This window comes from Moschus berezovskii, chromosome 4 (genome assembly GCF_049115385.1).
Source record: "Moschus berezovskii isolate FMDL1 chromosome 4, NW_MosBer_1.0, whole genome shotgun sequence".
Lineage (NCBI taxonomy): Eukaryota > Metazoa > Chordata > Mammalia > Artiodactyla > Moschidae > Moschus > Moschus berezovskii.
This window is the reverse complement of record NC_142463.1, coordinates 46,798,837-46,805,510: the sequence shown is the minus strand read 5'-3', so window position 1 is coordinate 46,805,510 and position 6,674 is coordinate 46,798,837. Positions and strand designations below refer to the sequence as shown.

Sequence of the window (6,674 nt, the reverse complement as noted above, 5' to 3'; positions counted from 1 at the left end):
CAGTCAGCCATGACTGGAAAGGTGGGGCAAATTCATGGAGGATAAAAACTGCCTTGTTTTGAGGAGAGGGCAGCTTCTTGAAGAAGAGAGTCTAATTGTGTGTCAAGCAGGCAACCCCAAAGTGTCTAATAGTAGCTTACAAACGTGGAATTGGGGAATCGCTTAGGGTTGCTTTTTTCCCTCTTCCCGTACATTTTGGGGGCCAAGTTCTTGGAGAGTGGGCTTGGAGAAGGATCCCAGGAGGGTCTGCTTCTGTGGACCCCGAGCGTGTAGAAGAAATACGGCTACACACACCTTTCTACAGGAGAACTTCTCCGTGATGAAAGGAAAAACCCAGATTCACAGTATGGTGAACTCATTGAAAAGTACATTAAAGACGAAAAGACTGTGCCAGTTGAGATAACCATCAGTTTGTTAAGGTGGGGAATGGATCAGACAATGGCTGCCAATGCTCAGAAGAATAAATTCTTGATTGATGGGTTTCCAAGAAATCAGGACAACCTTCAAGGCTGGAATAAGATGGAAAAGCTGATGTATCTTTTGTTTTGTTTTTTGACTGTAATAATGAGATCTGTATTGAATGATGTCTTGAGAGGGGAAAGAGTAGTGGTAGAAGTGATGACAACAGAGAGAGCTTGGAAAAGAGGATTCAAACCTATCTTCAATCAACAAAGCCAATTATTGACTTGTATGAAGAAATGGGGAAAGTCAAGAAAATAGATGCTTCTAAATCTGTTGATGAAGTTTTTGATGAAGTTGTGAAGATTTTTGACAAAGAAGGCTAACTCTGAACCTGAAAGCATCCTTGAAATCATGCTTGAATATTGCTTTGATAGTTGCTGTCACAACCCCCTTTTACGGCAATTTTAATGTTTCATAATTATATCTCAGTTAATGGCTGGAAAGTATGTAGTAAGACAAATTAAATTTTTTATCTTCAATTAAAAAAATTTTTTTTTTTTGGTCATGGAAATAGACAGTTAATTTGAGTCTAACTTCGTCTTAGCTATGGTGCTCACAAAACAAAGAAGGGTATTAACTAGTTCTTTGTTTTTATTCAGAAAGAATATCCCTTATATAGTTTGTGCCTTTTGTGAGCAAAACATTTTGGTATGTGTGAATATCCGTCTAGTAATTGCAACATGTTTGAATTAGGGATTCCCCATGTCTTCTTTCCCTTGCAGGTTTTAAATTTCCAACCTGCTTAAGTGAATTTGTGGACCAAATTCCAAAGGAACTTTTTGTGTAGTCAGTTCTTGCACAATGTGTTTGGTAAACAATCTCATAAAATTAGGTCTTAGAAGTGTTTTAGTATTTATCAAATAACTGTTTCCTATAAAAAGGTAAGCAAATTTAGACTTAGTTTTACTACAGTTTGTACAAAATTGTGTGACAGGGCATAGTCTTTCCTTCCATGATTGGGATGGGGGCACTAGGGGTTCAAAGCCTGGTAGAATTGTCAGCTTTGTTCTGATATAAATTTGAGGGTATTGGTCAGGGATCACATCTAATGACATGTGTTCCTTTTGCTCTATTATATAATGTTATTAATGATTAAACTGATCTTAACAAAATTTGTAGCAGTGTAACCTTGAAATGCCTGGAGAATCCCAGGGATGGGGGAGCCTGGTGGGTTTCCGTCTATGGGGTCATACAGAGTCGGACACGACTGAAGTGACTTAGCAGCAGCAGCAGCAGCAACCTTGAAATGCATGTACTTAGATTTATAAAAGTGATTCGGTTAGTGTTTTAGTAATACTTCAAAATGTTTTTGCTTATTTTCTAGATTAAGTTCAGGGTTTAGTACAAAGCAGAAGAAATTTAATGGTTAAATTTTCCATTTGTATTTTATTGTCTTGAATACTTTTTTTCATAGTTGTTTAAGAAGATTTAAAAATCATTGCACTTTGGCTAGAAAGATAAAAATTTATCTTATAAAAAATGTGGAATTATTGGTATTCAAGAGCAAGAGAGTTCAATAGTATTTTCTGTGAGGATGCGAATTTTGTCTGTACTTTTCCATACAGTAGCCAATAACCAACTATATGTGGCTTTTCAGCACTTGAAATGTCAGTAGCGCAACTGAAGAACTGAAAACATGAAGTTAATTTTATATAATTAAAGTTAATTTAAATAGCCACACGTGTAGCCATTATAATGACTTAGCAACTATTGTATTGGATGGCACCATTTTAGAATTGTCAGTGAAACCATACTTATTTATAACTTCAGAATTTGGAATCAGTCTTGGTTACAAATTTGGCCTTTGCCATTGATTATCTGAGTGAAATTAACTAAATTATTTTATTTAGCCAAGTTTTCTTTTTTAACAGAAAAGTGGAAATAATGATCCCTATTTTGTATAGGATAAGTTGTGCTGTACTCAGTCGCTTCAGTGATGTCTGACTCTTTGCAACCCTGTGGATTGTAGCCCGCCAGGCTCTTCTGTCCATGAAATTCTCCAGGCAAGAACACTGGAGTGGGTTGCCATTGCCTCCTCCAATGCATGAAAGTGAAAAGTGAAAGGAAGTCGCTCAGTCGTGTCACAAAAAAGCTGCTGCTGCTAAGTCACTTCAGTCGTGTCCGACTCTGTGTGACCCCATAGACGGAAGCCCACCAGGCTCCCCCTTCCCTGGGATTCTCCAGGCAAGAACACTGGAGCTGGTTGCCATTTCCTTCTCTAACGTGTGAAAGTGAAAAGTGAAAATGAAGTCGCTCAGTCGTGTCCAACTCTTTGCGACCCCATGGACTATAGTCTACCAGGCTCCTCCATCCATGGGATTTTCCAGGCAAGAATACTGGAGTGGGTCACCATTTCCTTCTCCAGGATATCTTCCCGACCCAGGGATTGAACCCAGGTCTCCCACATTGTATGGTTTTTCCCGTGGTCATGTATGGATGAGAGAGTTGGACTGTGAAGAAAGCTGAGCGCAGAAGAATTGATGCTTTTGAACTGTGGTGTTGGAGAAGACTCTTGAGAGTCCCTTGGACTGCAAGGAGGTCCAACCAGTCCTTTCTAAAGGAGATCAATCCTGGGTGTTCATTGGAAGGACTGATGCTGAAGCTGAAACTCCAATACTTTGGCCACCTCACGTGATGAGTTGACTCACTGGAAAAGACTCTGATGCTGGGAGGGATTGGGGGTGGGAGGAGACGGGGATGACAGAGAATGAGATGGCTGGATGGCATCACCGACTCGACGGACAAGAATTTGAGTGAACTCTGGGAGTTGGTGATGGACAGGGAGGCCTGGCATGCTGTGATTCATGGGGTCGCAAAGAGTCAGACACGACTGAGCGACTGAACTGAACTGAACTGAACTGATGGTAATTTTGAAACAAATTAGAAAAACTTTAAGAACTAAGTGTGCATGCATGCATGCTAAGTTGCTTTAATTATGTCCAAGTCTTTGCAACCCTATGAGTTATAGCCTACAAGGCTCCTCTGTCCATGGGATTCTCCAGGAAAGAATACTGGAGTGAGTTGACATTTCCTACTCCAGGGAATCTTCCTGACCTAGGGATTGAACTGAACTTGCATCTCTTATGTCTCCTGCTTGGCAGGCAGGTTCTTTACCACTAGTGCCACCTGGGAAGTCCGAGAACTAAAAATAATTGTCCTATCTTGTGTAGGTGTTTGTGGACATTTCAGAAGGATAGTTTAAAAAGTCTAACAAATATTTCAACTGATAGATCACATCCATTAGTATTATACCTAATCCTTATTTCCTGAGATGAAATATTAAAAATATTTTGCTTTTATGTGTTAACCTTATATAGAAACCATGATGAGGAGCCTCCTCCAGGAAGAAAAATTACAGTTACAGGTAAGCAGAGTTATTTGAAAGTTAAAATTTGAAATGATCACATAGTGAATTTGAGTAGAGATGTATAAAGTCAGAAAAAGAAACAATAGTTTCCAGGCTTGTACTTGACAATGATCACATAAAATGTTATAATGTATATCCATAGAAAAAAGTGACAAGAGGATGCGTTTGAGATCAGGGGATGGCAGTGTTAATCATTCAGAAATTCCAGGAAAAAAAGGAATCACAAATGCACAAATTTGTACCGCAGTCCAAGCATTGTGTGCTGGCGAGGTGTGGGCTGGTGCTTCTCAGGTCATGTAAATCTCCATCTGCCTCACAGACAGAAATTTCATTCCTGTGGCACAGAACACAAAGGCTCACAAAACACAATGCCACTAAACATTAGAATCAAATAATTGGCTCCACTTATTCTGATTCCATGCTCACCAAGCAGCCTTCTGCTTCTTTGGCTTTGTATGAGATTTATCTACAGGGGGGTGTGCTGTTGAGTAATTCTAGCCCACTCCATCATTAATTTTAGATTGGAATTCTGATTTATCAGTCATATATCTTCCACTGTCTCAAATTTATTCCTGCAAAATGAACTGACTCTCAAGAAGCTAACAAAAATAGGTTTCTTTACTTGTCATACTAGGGACCAGTTCATGGACTATGGCGAATCCATTGTAGCATGTTCCACTATCGAAAGCTCTTGATTATCAGCCAACATTCTCCAAATGGTAACTCTTTGCATTCCCTGGGCCAAATGTTCATAACAGTCAGGGAAGCATGGTGGGTTGGATTTTAGCAATAGGGGATTCTCTATAATTATATGATCACTTGACTTAATTTTCTTCTCTTGATATTGCCTCAAAACAATCCAGATGATATTATTTTAGAAGTATCAAGAGTAGAATGTGAGGATAAGACTTAACTGAGAGTTGAAATTATGAAGTTTGAGGGGTGGAAATAAATAAAGAGGGAGTAGTTAGGATAAGGATGGCATCCTTTTTAAAAAATTTAAAAAAATTTGGCTGTGAGGCATGTGACATTTTAGTTCCCCCCTTAAAGGATCAAACCCATACCCCCTGCATTGGAAACACAGAGTCTTAATCACTGGAGCACCAGGGAAGTCCGAAGTATGTTTCACATACTGTTTTTCCTTGCACCAATTTCTCCTGCTTCAATGCTTTTCCAATATCCAGCTTTTTTTCTATAAATGAGAATGGGAAAATGCTGAGGAGCAAAGACTCTTAAGAAGGATCTTAAAATAGAATTGAAAAAGAGTACTGGTCAAATTAATAATTGTATCCAGAAAACAGATGACAGAAGAGAGAAAACTCAAAGAGGCAAATTTACATAGTAAAGGAAAATTGTATTATTTTATTCAGGCAATAATGCATTGATTTTTACACATGGTTAGGGATTAGGAGCGCTTAGTAAATCACAATTTTTCTTAGCTCATGGACTTTAAAGGAAATTAGGGAAAAGAGCAGACTGTGCAGAAGATATACGTAACAACAATATTTACACTAGATTCCATAAATGTATGTGGTATGAATATCTAATACCTATTATATAATAGAATGCCTACCATATTCACTAAATTTAATGTAGAAGTATAAAAAGCAATTTTCATACACATCACATATGTGTAGGTTGTAGAAATTGATGAATGTTTATGATATGCTAATCCTAAACATAGTCAATGAAACAGAAATAGATGTTTTTCTGGAACTCTCTTGCTTTCTCCGTGATCCAGTGGATGTTACCAATTTGATCTCTGGTGCCTCTGCCTTTTCTAAAACCTGCTTGAACATCTGGAAGTTCACGGTTCACATATTGCTGAGGCCTGGCTTGGAGAATTTTGAGCATGACTTTACTAGCATGTGAGATGAGTGCAATTGTGCAGTAGTTTGAGCATTCTTTGGCATTGCCTTTCTTTGGGATTGGAATGAAGACTGACCTTTTCCAGTCCTGTGGCCACTGCTGAGTTTTCCAAATCTGCTGGCATATTGAGTGCAGCACTTTCACAGCATCATCTTTCAAGATTTGAAATAGCTCAACTGGAATTCCATCACCTGCACTAGCTTTGTTCGTAGTGATGCTTTCTAAGGCCCACTTGACTTCACATTCCAAGATGTCTGGCTCTAGGTCAGTGATCACGCCATCATGATTATCTTGGTCATGAAGATCTTTTTTGTATAGTTCTTCTGTATATTCTTACCACCTCTTCTTAATATCTTCTGCTTCTGTTAGGTCCATACTATTTCTGTCCTTTATTGAGCCCGTCTTTACATGAAATGTTCCCTTGGAATCTCTAATTTTCTTGAAGAGATCTCTTGTTTTTCCTATTCTGTTGTTTTTCTCTATTTCTTTGCATTGATTACTGAGGAAGGCTTTCTTATATCTCCTTGCTCTTCTTTGAAACTCTGCATTCAGATGCTTATACCGTTCCTTTTCTCCTTTGCTTTTCGCTTCTCTTCTTTTCACAGCTATTTGTAAGGCCTCCTCAGACAGCCATTTTGCTTTTTTGCCTTTCTTTTCCATGGGGATAGACTTGGTCCCTGTCTCCTGTACAATGTCACGAACCTCCATCCATAGTTCATCAGGCACTCTATCTATCAGATCTAGTCCCTTAAATCTATTTCTCACTTCCACTGTATAATCATAAGGGATTTGATTTAGGTCATAGCTGAATGGTCTAGTGGTTTTCCCTACTTTCTTCAATTTAAGTCTGAATTTGGCAATAAGGAGTTCATGATCTGAGCCATAGTCAGCTCCTGGTCTTGTTTTTGCTAACTGTATAGAGCTTCTCCATCTTTGGCTGCAAAGAATATAATCAATCTGATTTCGGTGTTGACCA

The 6,674-nt window shown here is 38.6% G+C and overlaps 1 pseudogene; it reads left to right on the top strand.

The window, feature by feature from the left end:
- Positions 1 to 426: 426 nt before the first annotated feature.
- Positions 427 to 1,130, top strand: LOC129540353 (UMP-CMP kinase pseudogene; annotated as a pseudogene).
- The last annotated feature ends 5,544 nt before the right edge of the window (positions 1,131 to 6,674 follow it).